Raw genomic sequence first — 19,946 nt, forward strand, 5'->3', positions numbered from 1 at the left:
GAAATAAACTCCTGTTCAAAGTAACACACACACACAAACACCCGCAGACACAGACAGAGCGGAGCAGACATAGTTTATGTTCCTGCTCGGTGGTTGAATTAAAAGAACGTGGGTTCATGGAAAGTTAACTTGTTAAATTTGTGGTATTGCACCTTGGTGACATCTTTTTTTCTTTCATGGCCGCACTCTTTATTGCTTTCTCTTTTTCTGTCTGCCTTTCCTTCTTTATTTCTGCTGTGATGAAATGACCAGGCCAAGCACAAGGAACATGCTTTCTCTCCGTCTGTCTCTCTCACACACACACACACACACACACACACGCACACACACACACACACACACGCACGCACAAAGAGACGCACAAGCTTCACATCTGGACTTGTGTTTAATTTTATGTCAAGGTCCGGACAGGAAGCACCTGTCTAGATGAAACCCTGCAAGTGGGAGGGAGGGAGAGAGAGAGAGAGAATGGAGTATAGGAGGCGGAACTCGGAGGGGGGGAAAAAACATGAATTCATGTGTTGTGGGAAATGCATGTCACAGTCGTCACATTAAAAGCAACGTCAACAAACAGAGAGAAAGCCAAATTGGTTTGGAAAAGCCAAGTCGTCTGAAATTAACACAAATTTCATCCCGTCTAAATGTTATCGCGTCTGTCTGTGTTTGGAGCTGAATGCAGCTCATTCTTCTCCTCCGAGGCTCGGAGGGGCCGCTCACTAGCAGCTCCGCAATTACAGAGTAGTAAAACTTCCAGATGTGGGATTATTCTTCCCTTCACATTAGCAGATTAAAAGATCACTGTCTGGATAGAGTCACACACCTGTTATAATGGGGGGGGGGGGAGGCTGGTGACACACTTATCACCATGGTTACAAAGCATTAGACCCAGCGCTTTGCTGTACAGTACGGCATATGATCAAAGCGAGGGGCCTTTCTCCACGTTAATGCTGTCATTTTGTCACTTTTCTTCTATGTGGGAAACAATGGTGTCTTTCATGGTGAATAAGGAAATGGTAACGAGGACCACAACTCATGTCATTCAAACGCTCCTGACTGGAGAGGCTGCCTGCCATTGAGTTAACTACAAACACTGAGCAAAAAGCAAGCAGTTACAGGTGGGTTTCTTCAGTAAGAAAAAAGAGAAACTTGAAGGGTCTTCTAACTCAGCACCTATTCTACTCGTATTCTCCAATTACTTGTTAATACAGTATATTTATAAAACGGGTCCCCCAAATCAAGCGATCTGATTGGTTCATAGCCGTGGTACATTGAGCATAATATATCACAGCTATGATGTCATTCCTTTGCACAATTCAGTATCATTCCATGTTGAGTGAAGAGCCTTCAAACAGTGCTGCAGACTGGTCTGTAGTTACCAACTAGTACGCAATTAACTACTCTCAAAACGCCACTGACTGAAACACTACTGTAGCCAGGGACACTGAAACACTACTGTAGCCAGGGACACTGAAACACTACTGTAGCCAGGGACACTGAAACACTACTGTAGCCAGGGACACTGAAACACTACTGTAGCCAGGGACACTGAAACACTACTGTAGCTCGGGACACTGAAACACTACTGTAGCTCGGGACACTGAAACACTACTGTAGCTAGGGACACTGAAACACTACTGTAGCTCGGGACACTGAAACACTACTGTAGCCAGGGACACTGAAACACTACTGTAGCCAGGGACACTGAAACACTACTGTAGCTCGGGGCACTGAAACACTACTGTAGCCAGGGACACTGAAACACTACTGTAGCCAGGGACACTGAAACACTACTGTAGCCAGGGACACTGAAACACTACTGTAGCTCGGGGCACTGAAACACTACTGTAGCTCGGGACACTGAAACACTACTGTAGCCAGGGACACTGAAACACTACTGTAGCCAGGGACACTGAAACACTACTGTAGCTAGGGACACTGAAACACTACTGTAGCCAGGGACACTGAAACACTACTGTAGCCAGGGACACTGAAACACTACTGTAGCTAGGGACACTGAAACACTACTGTAGCCAGGGACACTGAAACACTACTGTAGCCAGGGACACTGAAACACTACTGTAGCTCGGGGCACTGAAACACTACTGTAGCTCGGGACACTGAAACACTACTGTAGCCAGGGACACTGAAACACTACTGTAGCCAGGGACACTGAAACACTACTGTAGCTAGGGACACTGAAACACTACTGTAGCTAGGGACACTGAAACACTACTGTAGCTAGGGACACTGAAACACTACTGTAGCCAGGGACACTGAAACACTACTGTAGCCAGGGACACTGAAACACTACTGTAGCCAGGGACACTGAAACACTACTGTAGCCAGGGACACTGAAACACTACTGTAGCCAGGGACACTGAAACTCCTTTTAAGTAGGGGGTGCTGCAAGGAAGGGACTCTCGGTGGCGGAATTCTTTTTGAAGTTTTTTGGACGTGTGGATGTTTTTTAGCCATATTTAGATCTCTTTAAATTAACAGTACGATTATACTGTTGTGATGTCATTATTCAGTATTTTCTCCTTTTCTCACTCACTTTCATGTCACCACCTGCTCTCCCTTTAGGTAGTTTTACACTACAACAGGGTCGTCCACTAATCAGAAGGTAGGTGGTTCGATCCCCGGCTCCTCCAGTCCGCATGTCGAAGTGTCCTTGGGCAAGACACTGAACCCCGAATTGCTCCCGATGGCTGTGCCAGCACCCTGCGTGGCAGCTGGTCGCCTTCGGTGTGTGAATGGGTGAATGTAGGCACATTGTAAAGCACTTTGGATAAAAGCGCTATATAAATGCAGTCCATTTACCATTTAAACAAGTTTACTTTTGAGCAAAGAATGACCCCCCCCAATACACACACACACAATGCGTTGCCCTCTTTTCAGTGTTGGGGGTAACTCATTACAAAAGTAACATATTACATGTAATATATTACTTTTAGCAGTAACTCAGTAATATAACTTATTACCAATAGGATTTCAGTAATATTATACCAGTTACTTTGTCAAGTAACACAAGTAACAAATTGAGTTAAAACATTTTTTTTTTATCAAAGCACAAAGATACAATCATTTCCTAATCAAATTGTGTGTTTTTATGCAAATAACCACTATAGATGACCAATAACAAAGGAAAAGGATAACATTTAGAATTTTGGATGGTTTACACTGACTTCAAGACGGTTCAAATTATTTCTCGGGATGGTTCCAGGGCGGCAATGTCATTCTGCACTGCTGTTATTTTGGTGAAAGTAATGCGAAAGCAGTGTAATAAGTAACGAGTTACTGTACACAGACAGTAATATTGTAAAGTAACGTATTACTTCCAAATGAAAGTAACTAGTAATATGTAGTATATTACATTTTGAAAGTAACTTGCCCAACACTGCCTCTTTTTAAGTAGAATTCCATTAAACGTCATGTTCCTTGAAACTCTTTGCTGACGTTAAAGTAAAGCTACACTGTGCAAGGAGGAGAGCAGAAAAAAAGTGGACAATTTCTTCGTTGATCCTAAGAGCTACAAGTGGAAGCCTGTACCACCCGAAAAGTGACATTTTCTCCACAAAGCCACTGGTCAACCCGAAGGTGCCCCAATCTGTTTTGACGCGTCTGACTCTAAGCCTGGGTGTGGCCGGGCTTTTCCCAGCCGAGCACCCGGTTGAGTTAATATGAGTGTTTTCCATGGACTGTAGCTGACCCCGGCCTCACTCGCATCACCACTTCAGTCACACGGTCTCGTTCACACCGACAGCTGGAGTACTACTTCTTCACGGTGTGTACAGTATACTGTACCTACATACAACAACCTGCTCTGGTTCAAGCAGCACGTCATCGAGGGTAAATGCCACCTTTCTCTGAGGAATATAGATACTCTCCTTTCATGGTATCCACTAATAGTATTTTAATCTCCTCAATGGCCATTTACAAAACTGGATTATTTGCACGCTTATGTAAAGGACTTGTTCAGTGTGTCATTCATGCAGTCGTTGTGACAAGCATTCAGGGCCACTTCCAGATGGACGGAATCAATGCAGTCACCTGAATGGCACATTGGAGAAGCGCCTTTTACCTGAAATGGTTGAATTGCATAGCTGACGTGGGTTATTTGCTTGGATGTTATTATGCGCCCGGTCTGTAATCGTCTAAGAATGTAACTTCTCTCTGAATTCATTGTTGATACAGAGAAAAAAAAAAAAAAAATCTACTTTTGCATTAGCTACTTTTTTGTGTATGAGAGTGTAAACAAGACCTGAGTCTTTGATGATGGCCGTTATTCTATCCTCAACATTTTCCCAATCTTTCTATTCCTCTTGCTTCATTTTCCATAGCTTCATAAAAATAATATTTGACTTTTAGCCCAATTAGTTAAACGACTCCATTCCTGTTTCACATTGAGCCGAGCGCTGAGAAATGTTATTCTAAGAATCTCCTTCACTTAAAAAAAATCATACCAACTTTCATGTACCGTAACTGAGCTCACTGACACTCAGAATTACTGACGTTCACAATTACCAACATTCAATTCTGAAACGTTAAGTCAATCTTCTCATGCAATATTCTTCAAGGAAATGAAGTGAACGGAAAGGGGATGTGGTTTCTCAGACTAACAGCATGTCTTTCACATAATATCTGAGACATAACTTGACGTTGACGCAACAATGTCAGAACACATCTGTTAATTGATTTGGTCAGCGGCCCGGGTAATGGTCCCGTCACAAGTGAGGATGCCAGCTGTGGGCCAGATGCAAGCCGTTCCCAGCCCAGTGTGCAGCCTTTGACTGTAGGGTTAGGTGTGCCAAACTGTGTTAAGCTCAACACGTGCCCACCTGGTGACATCCCACAGCTGCTACCTTGGGTTCAAAAATCCTCAGAGGGTGCAACGTCTGATACTGCATCCGTCCATTTATGCTCACAAGTCAGGAGTTCATGTAACAGTGAACATATTGTCATCTGTGTTTCATGGTCTTTTTACAACAGGGCATTGTCAGTAAATCTATTTTTTTCTCCCCATGGTGAACTTAGGACATCGCACACTATCGCATTACATTACATTTTGACTAAAGATCACACTGAACTGAAGAACTGTGAGTGGTGAGTCACACACTATGGCTGTAAAAGTCCTGTACATAATGTAAAACAAAAATCCCCATCATTTGTTTCTATGCATAAAAATGTTCCTAATGTTCCTCCCGAGAACACATTGGTGGTTATACTAGCAAATTGGCAAGCATAGAGCGCAACAGAGCTCAAAGCAGCAAGCACATAAAAAATATACATGTATATATTTAAGCAATTTATATTTCAGAGTGCAACAGTACAGGGCGCCACCACCACCAGCATTAGCAGCATAGGGTCAGACCAATATATATATATATATATATATATATATTTTTTTGAAAGCCAATACTGAGATTTTTGGAACAAACGGAAAGCCTCTTGGCTGGCTTCAGGCACTCTCATATAGAGCAAGGAATACAGTTAAAATGCCTTGAATATAATTTCAGGCATAAGTATTAAAAGTCCAACTGTTGCAACTGAGATTTTTGGATTGAAGCTGCCAATGTTTGCTAACATTCAATAGATTTAAATTTGACCATATCCATGCAAATAAATAAATAAATAAATAAATAAATAAATAAATACATACATAAGTAAATACATAAATAAATACATAAATACATAAATAAATAAATAAATAAATAAATAAATAAATAAATAAATAAATAAATAAATAAATAAATAAATACAAGTATTGAGTGATTTACTCTCCCAACAATAATGATAATATTCATGATAACATATTCACGATAAATTCATGATAATAATCATGTGTACTTTTTGGAATCCTATCCAGAAGTTTCATTAGGTCTAAGGACTTGCCACAGATCAGTGAGGCATATTGATAAATGATACACTAAATATGGAATCAAACAAATCTACAGTGTATCCATAATTTTAGAGGTGAACAATAATAATGACTGGCAAATATCGTGAATAAAAGGCCGATATTGGGCCGATAAATCAGATATAACCCTACAATAACCAATAGTAAGGAGTGCAGCCACAGTGCTTTGGTAATAGATATACAGGTATACAGCCATGTGATGCTAGAATGATATATGATACAGAAGGGCGAGGGAAGGAAATAATGAGAGCAGAGGAGAAGAGAGGAGAGGAGCATAGCACTAAGCAGGCAATATCACAGCAAGCAGAGGAGGAGGATATAGGAGGACATGCAATTCAGGGGGAGAAGATTTGAAGTATTTGTTGAAGAGTTTTCAGACTACAATGGAAACGGCCATATATAATAAAAGCCATATCATTTATCTTTAGAATGACTCATCAAGTGGCTGTTAGACAGTCTATAAATGTGCATGAACTTTAAGCAACAGTGTTTAATAATATGCAAGGCAAAATGTACATGTGCTTTATTATCTCGTGCATGCGATCCGCTGGGCAGACCGGTATATGTCAATGTTTGATGTCTGCATATTGGCACTAGACACTTCTACAATATGAGAAATGTCATGTGAAAGAACTGCCATCGATTGCACGCAATCATAGACTAAAATCAGCAGCAGTTACACTGAGGTTCGCTTGCACAGTGTGAAACTCTATTAACTCGATTGGTGTCCCATTACCGTTTCAGGGATTTGCTTCACAAAAGAGAGGCAATCAATACTTCTCCAAATGGCTCTGATAAATTCAGGAAATGACTTGAAATTTACATGAAATTTTCACAGATTTTCACATCTGATGACAGAAGTGTCCCGGTCGGAGCACAAGTACAGTAGCGTTTGAGTAGAGATTAAAGGAAGAATCCACCCTCGGAAACGCTTCAACAATTTGCGATGTTCAAGAGTGATGAGATTTTCTCATTTACTTTTTTGTTGTACCCACTTTCCCGAAAAGTGCTTCTCTATGTCACTTAGTGATTTCCTACATTTTCAAAAATGTCATTCAACAACCGTCAGAATATACGGGCCTGAACTTGTTGCATTCACCTCTGGGTTTTACAGGGAGAGAGCAATAGCAATAGCAATAGCAATAGCAATAGCAATAGCATAGTGTGGTTTATTTTTGATAGTGAAGAAGAAGTGAGAGTCCCTAACACACAACATGTATGTGGCTGCTTTGCATTCTGCTCCATCGGGACTGCTGTCAGTGGAGAAATTGGGATGATGGATTTCTCACTACATGATTGTTGAAAGTTGATGGAAGATGGCGACGCCTGAAATAAAGCCCCTCCCTTTGATTCTGAGGGACTGACACCACAACCTGACGTTTACCGCTCATGCTTTTGATGCTGAAAAATGCGCTGGAAATATGTGAATGTGACGTTTGGTCATCTACGTTTGACCACGTATCCGTGGAATAAGGAAAAGACAAAAAAACTAAATGGACCCAGCTATGCAAGGTGCATCGCTAATAGATGGAGCTGTTTTTTTGTACAATGTTCAAGTGTTTTAGGCTGGATATTTTCTTTCAAGAACAGTGGATTATGTTTTCTCTCATCGCATCTTTCATCCCATTTTCTGAAGCCAGACGTATCGCAGACGTCCAGACGTATCGCAGACGTACTCAATTCACCTTAGAAGAAACAGCAAAAGATCAGCGTATTTAGTATCATTCAAATTTCATGTTTTGAGTGCTTTTGTATGTTAGACATACGATGCTTAAAAACCTGTTTAAAGATAAAGTAGTGAGTTTGCTGCTCTTCCAAAAAGAAATAAAAATAGACCAGTTATACACACACACACACACACACACACACACACACACACATACGCACACACACACGCACATCTTTGATCAGTATTAAGAAACTAACATTAGGATAGCTTAATGGCAACAGACAGCGGCAGTAACCACTGGCCAGTTTCCTCCGTCTTCCCTCCCTCCCTCCCTCCCTCCCTCTTTCCTTCCTTCCTTTCGTCTCCTTCAAGGTCAATCGTCAGAGCGAGGCTGCATGTCACCGCTCCTTTGTCTATTCAGATAAAATTGCCGCATTCATCGTATGTCAGATAAACCTCAAAAAGGGAGTGAGGAGGGGAGTGTGAGAAAGAGAGAGGAAGGGAGAGAGAGAGAGAGGGAGGGAGAGGGAGGGAGGGAGAGAGAGAGAGAAAGGGAAAAAACAACAACCCTATCACGGCGTCCTCCAGCCAGGCCCCAGCCTGTTTTTATCTGTCCATGACAAATTCAAGCGCTCACTCTCCCCTCTCTTCTTCCCTCCACATTTTCTCTTCACCTTATCTTCTGTCTCAGCACTGCATCACTTGCCATTTTAGAATAATGTCCCCCCATGTCTATAATGACATTGCCTTTGTGCGTCAGATTACCTTGGGATTTTCACCCCCTCCCCACCATCACCACATATGGATGCTGGAAGAAAGACACACACACACGCGCGCACACGCACACACACACGCACACGCACACGCGCACACACACACACACACACACACACACACACACACACACACACACACACACACACACACACACACACACACGTGCAAGTGTCAAAGAAAACGTGTCCATAAAAGACGAGCTGAATCAGTGTCCATCTGTAACCACTAAATGGCTACAAGTCGAATTGTGTCTGCCGTGAAGAAACAGCAAATGAAAATAACTGTTTCCCATTATTGACGTTTCTGAACGATGCTGTTGTACGCCTTTTTTTATGTTGGATATCACGAGTGGAGTTTGGGTCTGGGTCTGTCAGAGTACGCGGCGTCAGCGTTTGACATCACAAACGGCACCTGAGCGAAGATTCAAAAGCTTGAGTGGACATGGCTTTTTTTTTAAACAAGCTCCTCGTGGTCTGTTGCGTTGTGTAATAGACCCTTTTCACAGCTGCCATTTTGTGTCTAACAGGCAGGATAAACACAGGTGCAACCAACTCACTAATTAGGGCCCCAGCACTGTAACACCAAAATGGACTGGAAGTTGGAAACCCTAATTGATGTTTTGGTACACCTGTGTTTATCCTGCCTTTAGGGCACAAAATGGCCACTGTGAAAAGGGTCTGTAGCTGACTTGGAAGCAGAACATAAGAAATGCATATGACTTTAGGGTGGCGTGTTGGCTCAGCAGGCTTAAGTGTATAATTGTACAGTATTTATAACGCTATGGCAGCTCCCAACGGTAGCTACACATCATTCCCTCTATCTCTTCTATCCCACTGTCAGGCTGTACTACTACTATTAAATAGAAAGGCCATTAAAATGCAAATAATTCCATGCGACAGGTATGGCCAGAGCAAATGATCATGCTAATCCAAGCTGTGATGAATGCATCCCCCCTATTATGCCAGCTATCATTCCAACTCAAAACAATGTCTAAAGTGTTGGATTTGTGATGTGAACATATATTATTATAGGAGACCTTAATGCTTCCGACTCAAATTTGTACAAGTTCCTCCTTGTGTTAGCCTAATAAAGAAATCATTTTCCTTAAGGTGTCATCAGACATGAAGCAGGTCTGTGGCATATATTATTTCTATGCTGTGATGAGGTCCTTTAAGCTGTGACAGGTCCTTCTCTCCCCTGCCTGGCCCTGTCTCATAATGAGATGCTAATCATTCAGTCATCAGCGACGAGACAGCGCAGGACACCTAATGAGGACATTAGGCCGGGTGCTGAAAGGACCCCCTGCTGGGTGGAGGATCAATGCTCTGGCCTGATGAAAGGTGGACGATGCGCCTGATGGCTGCAGAGAAGCAGGGAGGGAGGGAGGGAGGGAGAGGGACGCAGAGATAGAGAGCTGTTGATTATCTAGCACATTATCTACTGTACCCAGTCACCCCTTGACTCGGAGCGAGTCGCATGTAATTGTATTGCAAATTTAAAAAAAAGAGAGAGGAGACATATCGCAATAAATTATGAGTGACAATTCTGTGACATTTTTCCAGATGGTATATTGCAGATACTAGTTTACTGCACAAACCAAAATACTGGTGGGAGTGTTGATGTGAGTCAACATTGGTTTCTGTCATCCTTTGGGATTTTTTTTCTCTGTGTGTTTTTACACTAAAGTCTCTATGTCATTGCCTAAAAGTACAGCATTAGAAAATTATTCCCGTTTTTTACACCCCGGACCTTATTTCCAGCTTAAAATATGATGTTTTACTCACCCAGATAACTTTGGTTTCATGCGGATGCTCCTAGAAGATATTGTGCTCCGAGTAGAGTCCTAGAACAGGCCAAAACGGGCGAAAACGGGGCATGTGAAATACACACTGTAAATAACATACGGTAATTTCCTCAATGTAGTGGTTCATATCCTCATAATATCGTCCGTAAATGAACATGAATCCGTCTCTTCTCCTCCGGGCTGCCTCGATTTCCTCATCCGGGGTCTGTGAATCCAACGCTCGCTCAAGTCCCGTTGAAGTCTCGTGAGAGTTTCCTGCTGGCTGCTCAGGGCTGCTCTGTGTTTCAGGAAGTCCATAGCGCACCGCGATCATTCTCCCTGCGACTCTGGTCTTGTTTACAGCAAGGAAGAAGAGCAGCTCATCGTTTTCTACAATGTAGATTGATCTATACATATATACATATTTATATGTAATCACAGTAGATATGTAGATCGAAAAATGGTTCATTTTTGCACCTATCCGGATTGTACCAACAAAATTACAAGTGACTCAATAACTGTACTTTGGACTAAATGTTACCATTACCCATTCTATACATCTATATAACTTGATCCATCCCATTTCACTATGATCATACCATTTATTTATTTTTGGCTACCATTTCAAATCTTATAATACAATCACTAAAATCTGATCCCAGACCCCCAATATATAATAATATAATAGTTACTACTAGCCTATTTATACAATAGGTACAGAGAAATGTAACATTTCATTACTTCCACATATAAACAAGGCCAGGTCGAAACCTGGCATAGGCCCGTGTGCTGCTAATTTGAGTGGGAAGAGGGAGAGGATTTGCTAGTGTAACAGACTGTTCTGTATCTGGTAATGTCTACTCTTATTGTGAAGTCCGGAAGAGGAAGTGGAATGTTGGTTCACTCGCTCTAGCTCTCTCGCCCCTGACCAAGAAGAAGTGGCAGCAGCTTCCAACAACAAGCGGTCTCTGACTCCTTTTCAACACATGAACAATATATAAAGAACCCAAAATGCTCGGTTACATTGGTGGCAGCGGTGGTCGAAGGTGACGTCAGCGGTGGTCGTCTCTGACCCGCAATTTTTATTTATTTGAACGTGTTGGACCGTGGTGAGCACTGTTTAGTTAGCTTAGCTCTGTAGTGGCTACAGTTAACTGGCCGGCCGAATCACACTTTATTATTATTCTTTTCAGGTCAGTAAAACGTCACCAAGCACCTTGATACAACAATAGCACTGTATATAAGCCAGCAAAACTGTTAATGAGGTGTTTCATTGTAAACTGTGTGTTTTGTGTTGAGAGCAGACAAGCTCATTCTCCATTGTCTGGTGATAAAAACAGATAGACACAGTTGGATAAAAATGATAGATGTCTGTAAATTAATCTAAATGTTGATGTTTAGTGAATGCCAAATGGACCAACCCTGGAACAGACGAGAAGAGGAAGAATAGAAGAATTAACAACCTTCAAGTCCCTGCCAGCAGCCTTCAAATCTCCAGACTTTGAGTCCTTATATGTAAAATGTGATGTCTGTAATAATTCGGCATACAATACATAGCCTACACCATTCAGCATGCATTTCGATATTTCAAACTTTCAGAATGTTCCTCCTAATTATAATTATTCCCATGTTTCCCAGGCGTTATTTTGATCAACATTGTGTTATAGCTAGCTAGCACAATACATAGCCTACACCAGGGGCACTCAATTAAAATTCATAGAGGTCCAGTTAGAGAAAAGGTCCGGAACATTGTAACGTAGATGCGTTATGATTCAGTGCCATTGAACTTAGGCTACTTCAATGATTGCAGTAGCCTAATGGTCTGTATGTAGTAAACGACTAACTGTTAAATCAAAATAAACATCAACAATGTTTATTTAGTTTTCATATTTAACTGGATTAATGATAAATAACTAGCCTACACTAATAATAAATACATGTTCTCATTTCAAGTAAAATAATGGCTGCATTTAAAAATAACATACAACAGAGTGCTTTGGGAAAATGTGCATCTTAAAGGTGCTTTAATTTTTAGAAAGAAAATCTTTTCTTCCCTCAACTCCACCTTTTCTCTTGAGAGAAGTGAGCTCCATATCTATCTATCTGTCTGTCTCAATGTCTGTCTCTATGTATCTATCGGTCTGTCTGTCTCTATGTATCTGTCTGTCTGTCTGTCTATCGATCGTTCGCAATGCAAACGTCACATGCCGTTGGGCAGTGAATGTGTGAGTGTGCCCTCAGTCTGGATTTGAGTGTGTTTGCTCGTGTGGCGCTTTCACAGACAGGTTAGGATCGCATCGCACTTCACATGAGACACATACTGCCTGGTTTTGAGCTGCCCGTGAGTACAATGAATGAACGACATCTAAGAGTCTGCCTGCTCCGGATTAAAACAAAATCTTTGTTTTTGTGGTCTACTCGTTTCTTTTGAGCACGCCATGTGAAATGACATATCTCCGAGTCTCTCGCCTCTACTTCGTCATGTGTCACTGACACTCTCACGCCTGCAGCACTGGAACCGACTGGAACAGGCAGAATCGAATCGGTTATTTGATTGGCTGAGTAGCATCACGTGTGATGATTTACAGCTCGTGCATTGGTCTGTGAGCTTCCTGGCAGATAAACCAGTACCGTAAAGTGTAGAAAAGCATGTGCCGGTTAAAAAAGAAAAGCTGGGACGGCGTCTGGGTCCGGATGCGGACCGGAGTCCGGACTTTGAGGATCGCTGGCCTACACCATTCAGCATGCATTTCGATATTTCAGACTTTAAGACTGTTCCTCCTAAGACCAGCTTCGAGGTGCATTACCGCCACCTACCGGACTGCAGAGAGGTGCAGGACCCGCGTGCAAAGTCATTCCCGACAAACGGGAATCTACGGCCCTGTGTGTTCTCCACACATGGGCCAAAAAAATAATAGCACAACGTTGTATATGTGTCTTTATTTTGGCTCTCTTTTTGCTGTGTTATGTAACTCGTATTGTGCTGTATGTTACTGTTTCCTGTTTGTGTATCTGTACTCGCTCTGGTGGCAAACCATGTTTCCCCTCGGGGATTAAGAATAAACACCACACCATACCATACCATTTCAAGTGACAGTCGGCTCGACAAACTGGTCAGAAAAATAAACATCAATGTCTTGTGAAAAGTTTTCGAACAGTTGGAGGTGTGACTCGTTCAACAGCCACTTCTTTTCTGGCCATCCTGCTGCGGTGTCTCCAGAAGAGCCCCTAGAGGCAGAGTCAGAAGTAGTTCCTGGGCTGGAAGGAGAGTCAGAACTTGGTGGTACAAAGCTGACATCTGCCATCTGCCATCTGTTTTGGCCTGTTCCAGGACTCTACTCGGAGCTGAATATCTTCTAGGAGGATCCGAATGAAACCAAAGTTCTCTGGGTGAGTAAAACATCATATTTTAAGCTGGAAATAAGGTCCCGGTTGTAAAAAAAAAACAGAATTCTCCTTTAACTGTACTTGTAATTCTTCTATTCTTGATTTCTGCTGAGCTCAGTAGACTGGTGTTAGACTGGTGTTAGTCATATAAGCTACAGTTTGAAGGCCATCTGCAGCCACATTGACACAGCAGGACTGGCCTGCTTTCACTAAAGTATCCTGGGCCCGCTTTGTTCCATTGTTTGCCAGTGGACTGTGCATTTCTGGGCTCATGTTGTTGTTTGGTGACGTACTTTTCTTATTTCCATCAATAAGTGGCCAAATATAAATGAGCATATTTCCAGCACAGATACAAAGCATAAACATCAGTGTAACTATTGGTGTCAGTCCTTCTTTATAGACTCAGCATTTTGCAGCGACGTTCTAAGATCACGCAGAGAAAGGGTCCAATTTATCCACTGGCACTATCCTCAGTAGAGCACAATGCAGCCACAATACATGCTGTGTAGCCTACTGGCACTGGCCTGCGACCATTTCTATACCCATACGCCCACCTTTGGCTGCAACAAGTTCTCTGGGGGTTGTTGAAAGGCATTCTGGGAAACAGGAAATCACCAAGTGAAGAAGGGGTGAGGCTTCAAATGGATTTTGCTAATAGCTAATAACACTGCTGCACTGTACAGCAGCTTCAGCGACGGGGAGGCAGATGGGGATTCGGTTCATAGACTGTGAGCTAGATTTGAAGCTGTGACACATTACAGTATGTGCCATGTGCTATAGACCCATGTGCACTTACAATGGGTAAGTATTGGTTGACTCACAATGGAGTTACAATGCCATGGTCAGTATGTTTAGTTGGCTAGGGTGAGAGAACCTCAAACAAAACCTGGCAAGGACAGCACTCAAAGAAGTAGAACACTTTTATGTGACAATAGCTTCTATGAAAATGGGTCAAGGCCACGTTCTTGGTAGTGTTCAACAAAGATACAAAAAACATCAAGATGATAAAACACTTCTTACTCACTTACTTACGTCTTAAAGGGACAGCTCACATACAAGATACATATTTTCCCTCTGCCCCATTAGTGCTATTTATCCATCTCTATCGTTTTTGGGATAGTTGCCTGAGTTTTGGAGATATCGGCCGCAGAGATGTCTGCCTTCTCTCCAATACAATGGAACTGGATGGCGCTCGACTAGTAGTGCTCTAAGCACCAAAAAAATACATTTGAAAAACTCAACAGCATTGTCTCTTTCCAGAAATCATGACCCGGTTACTCAAGATAATGCACAGAGCAGTTTCATGTAGGAATAATTTTCTTATGCAGTCTCATGTAGGAACTAGCTTGCAGCTAGCGGGTGTAGTTTGGTCAAAAGAAAATAGTTCCTCCATGAAACTGCTCATAACGAGGTCTGTGGATTATCTTGAGTAACGGGGTCATGATGTCTGGAAAGAGACATTGCTGTTGAGTTTATCAAATGTATTTTTTTGGCACTTTGAGCACCACAAGCCGAGTGCCATCCAGTTTAATTGTATTCAAGAGAAGGCAGACATCTCTGTGGCCGATATCTCCAAAACTCAGGCAACTAACACAAAACGATATAGATGGATAAATAGCACTACAGGTGAGAGGGAAAATATGTATTTTGGATTTTAGGGTGAAGCTGTTCCTTTATTATTATTATTTTCAATATTTTATTGAAAATCTTTCAAAACAATGCACAAACAAGACAAACGAACACGCTCAGACACAAGAAAAGAAAACATACATATATTATTGACATTCAATATTACGTGATTACCAGCTGCATAAAATGCTTGTAGGAGATATTGTTCCTAAGATCTCACACAAGGGGTCCATGAGAAACCAGCCAGGCGAGTCACCCGTCACCCCTAACTTCATCAAGATAGATAGGCTAGAAACGGCTCCAAAATGATTGAGAACTTTTTAATTGAATTGGTCCTCAGAAACCGAAGTCTCTCCATCCGTACAACAAATTATTTTTTAAGGTCCTACAGCTTTTCTCTTGGTTATAACGAGATCAAGTGCTTGTGTTTATGCATGTGCCTAAATGTGCCATCCTTGCAGATAAGACACAAAGCATGCTAATGCAGGGACTGAGAGCTAGGTTGTGAGCGTGAGTCACGCTGGTCACATTTTTTGGCATTCAACTATTACAACAACAATCCAGGAACTTGTGAATCACACGACATCAGAATATGTGAGCAAATCCAACCCCACCATGTTGTACATCATAAAAGCTGTGTTGACAATTCAAACATGGAGGGTGAACTCTCCCACCCCGACTTCCCCTTTGCCCATATAAACCATTGGGTAATCCTATATGGATTTCACATATGTATATTCTTATTTATGTCCCTCTCTGTCTTCTCTCATCACTATGAAACGCAGTCGCTGTTTGAATCGGCCCGTAAAACCGAACTGGAGTCACGTTAATTGTCAGACACAAGACGCGAGCTCGCATCATAAACGCTGTACTACATACTGCTGGTTTAAATCACAGACACATCTATCCCTCCCCTCTCTGTTGCCGTCCAAAGCGATTTGGTCTCAATTTGTAATAAAAAGAGCGTCAGAGTGCGGTGCCAGCGCCTCGTGATCGGCTTCCCCCCTTTGTGTTTTTGCATTTCTTCTCCTCTCCTCTTGTCGCGGTGACTGACTTTTAATCTAATAAACATCGCCGGAGCCCAATGACCAGAACAAAGGGGAAGCGTCTATCAGATCTCTCTCTTGTTAAAAAAAAAAGAGAAAAAAAAGAGGGAATTCTTTAATAGGAATGGGATAGGATATAAGGTTTCATGCCGAGATCGTAAAATTACTGGGGGAATAAAAGCCATTCATTTCGCATGACATCACAACCTTCTGAGGATGTGAGCATCGCGGGGGCTTCAAAAGAGGGGCACAAAACGTTTCCTGCGTCGTCGTCGGTGCCGTCGCCTGACAGACAGACAGACAGACACACACACACACACACACACACACACACAGCAGAACAAAAGGTGGGGATTATAGCCACACTACAGCTATTGGCTGAAGCTTTTCAAACATGCAATAAAAGATCATTTGATTCTTATCGGCACCTTGTTTATATGCCATCGCACAATGATGGTCTCCTTTAGGCACATTTGAATGGATTCTTCTCTTACGAGACGTGGACCACAGTGAAACACCTACATGCCTTTGTGGAGAAGCAGCAGCTTACACAACACGCCTGCTAAACACCTGGCCCTCCACATTAGTTAGCTGGGCCCGAGGAGGACACCACGACTGCACTCCATTTTCACTTAAATACTCACTCAAAGCGTTCCCTATGCACGCCATTAGCGCTGCACACTGATTTACACTTAAGGACTAGTTTCCTGTATCTCGACCATTATGTTTAGTCCCATGTCTGTCTGTCACTCGCCACGGCAGCGACTCACATCAGTGCTGCGCGCGCGACACAAATGATACGGTGTCGGGAGCGTGCTCCAGGGGCACTAAGTAGTTGAGTCGTTTTCAGCCACAATGTCACAGAAAAACATCATTTCCAACCTACTCCTAATGCAGATCTCCCATTAACGGTGACTCTCTACATGACTGTGACATGCAGTGGTGGAAATGGCGTTGGGATGGTTGGGAACGGGGGTTCCCATAGCGATCATTGCGTGGGAACGCTGTGGGAATGCTCTTCGCCTCTTCCTCACGGTCCGCGTTTTGTTTTAAAAATGCTTATAGATGTTTAGCACTGTTTCTCTAAAGCGTTTTCATAAATCTGACCGCACCTGAAGGCACCATGCCTGGCTGCAGTCAACACAGCCAATAGGCAGCCCCGGAGCAATCTAAAAGTGGAGAGCAAAGCAGTGGAGAGAGAGGACAGCATGAAAGCAGCAAAGAATAGTAGGAAAACATGCAAGCTGAATAAGCAGTGCCAATAACAATGTTCCATCAAGTCTGTCATGAATAAAATCAAGGGGAAATAATCAGTCGATCTCAGCAATCTTATTTGAGTAACTTTTGAAAGAGATTTTTATGTAGCTGTAATGGTAATGAGTCAAATCAATGAGAAAAAAACATTCAAGCATACAGAAATAACACATCGGGCAGGGGGCGGGGGGTGCTGCGTGCCACGTCCGGGGACCCACCGCCCTGCGTAAGTAGAGTTCCCAGAGCAAATCCTGGCCATTTCCACCACTGCTGACATGAGAGAGGAGGTCACTTGAGTGCGTAGCGACTGGTGGAAAGTGTTAAATGTAAATCAGTACATCAACTCAAAGGCTCTAGCGTTCTCGCCGCAGCACGTCTCAAACGGGCAACGTATGGCGGCTTTAAACGCCTTTCAATAATTGGCCACGGCAATAAGATGCTCCACGTCCATTTATTGCGTTCGTTTATCTGCATAAAACAAAACAGCGGCGTGTTCCATTCCAAACCTCGCCAGGCATTATTAACAAAGTAGAAAGGATAATTTCATTTTTCTCTTTTTCTCCTGGAAATGTGACACATCATCTGGCGTGGTATTGCGTTGCCCGGGGTGAGGGGCCCTGCACGGTAGATGGACCGCTGTAATTTCTCATCTATCAAATTATGGTTTATTGTTCGGCACAGCAACCCCGGGCTACGCACACAACCCTGTGCACTGACAGTTATGAAACATTAGATTTCTACTGTCATAGTCGAGGCTCGAGACTCTGAAAGAAAGCAGAAAACAGAATGAAAAAAACTCCTGAAAATAATCCTGACACTCGTCATGTCGGCATCTAGCTTAAACAGCGGCGCGATCGGAGCCGCTCGAGCCCGCTGCTGCTATTTCTGGGCTTTGCTAACGACATTAGGTTACTCAAATTGCCATTAGCCCACTACTGTATAAGCTTGTTTATTATTGCCACGCTAATGATTTTTCCTCCAAATGAAATTTGTCGGCAGGAAATTGTGTTTAATGCTGCTCTAATGAGTCTGCTGTAAATTAGCTGGCGTGCCAGCGTGGATGACTAAAAGGCCTTTAAGTAACCTTTGGTCTCTGTTGAGGGTAACTCGATACCGCCACTGATGATTCACTTAGCCAGGCTGAAAGCTATAGGCTTGCATCTCAAACAGGACATGCCAAACGACTATCAGTCTTGGCCAAGACGAAGCCAATGTGAAAATAATCAAATCCACTTGCCACTCGATGGCTTTGGGCTGCTGAAGCTGAGCTCCCTGGCGGAAATCGAACCAGTCTTAGTGTTTTTTCTGAGCCAGGTGAAGGGTCAGCTCAGCGGTAGTCAGAGCTCAGCTGGCCTCGGATCCTGGACAGGAGTGTCAACCTCGACGTAGACATTGACATTGTCAGATTTAAGGTGAGTCTATTGTCACCGACCTTATTATGCAAACACATTTTGAGCTGCGGCCAGCAGCCCTATAAGTCACTCTGTCGGTTCACCACCACCACAAAAAGTTCACCACCCTTTAGCGGGCACATCTGTTGGACTATGAGGCTGACATTTGGCATTGAGGTCAAGTGTGTGTGTGTGTGTGTGTGTGTGTGTGTGTGTGTGTGTGTGTAAAGGCGTGTGTTTGTGTTCATGCCAATTGGCTAAAAGTGTGGGGGAGGGGGATTTTGAAATGCAGGGTGGCAGAGGCAGAGTAGGGTGGGCTGCCCCTGCCATCCTGCATTTTGGAAATTCACATTATGTGAAAATAATTCCTTGCTTCCTTACATTGTTGACATGTTCATTCCTTCCTTCCTTCATTCTTCTTCTCTACCTTCCTTTCCTCCCTCCTTCTCTCCCTCATCCTTTCTTTAGTCCCCATTAACTTGAAGAAAACCAGTTAAGACAGAAATATGAACTCAGTCATTCATACTGTAAACATCAGAACAGTATTCCAAATGAAAAACAGATCCTCACACATCTTCACACAGATTTTATTCCTACAGTAATACTGCAGTGCTTGTTAAAATGCAACCCCGTTTGATCACAAACATTACAAATATACAATCAAATATATTCCCTCCAAGAGGATGAAATCATACACAGGAATATAAACAGCAATGCATCACTGCAGTGAGCACGTAGTCAATGTGTTTGAGTATCAAAAGATAGACTAGTCCAGTGTGAACATGTGTGTGTGTGTGTGTGTGTGTGTGTGTGTGTGTGTGTGTGTGCGCGCGCCCTACCAGAACCTTACCAGGCACTCTGTGTGTAAGTGTTTGGCTTTGTGCCCTGTCTGCAGTAAAGACTGTGTGTGTGAGTATGTGTGTGTGTGTGTGTGTGTGTGTGTATGAGAGTGAGTGTGCACGTGTGTTTGTGTTTGTGTGTGTGCGTACACCTCGCTGGGACTGTTATCAGCGTTGCAGAGAGCACGTGGGTATTTTGCGGAGGAGTTACCGTGCTTCGTCACACGCCTGGCAGCCACACCCCCTGGCAGCCA

The sequence above is a fragment of the Poromitra crassiceps genome, assembly GCF_964638095.1.
Source record: "Poromitra crassiceps genome assembly, chromosome: 2".
NCBI lineage: Eukaryota > Metazoa > Chordata > Actinopteri > Beryciformes > Melamphaidae > Poromitra > Poromitra crassiceps.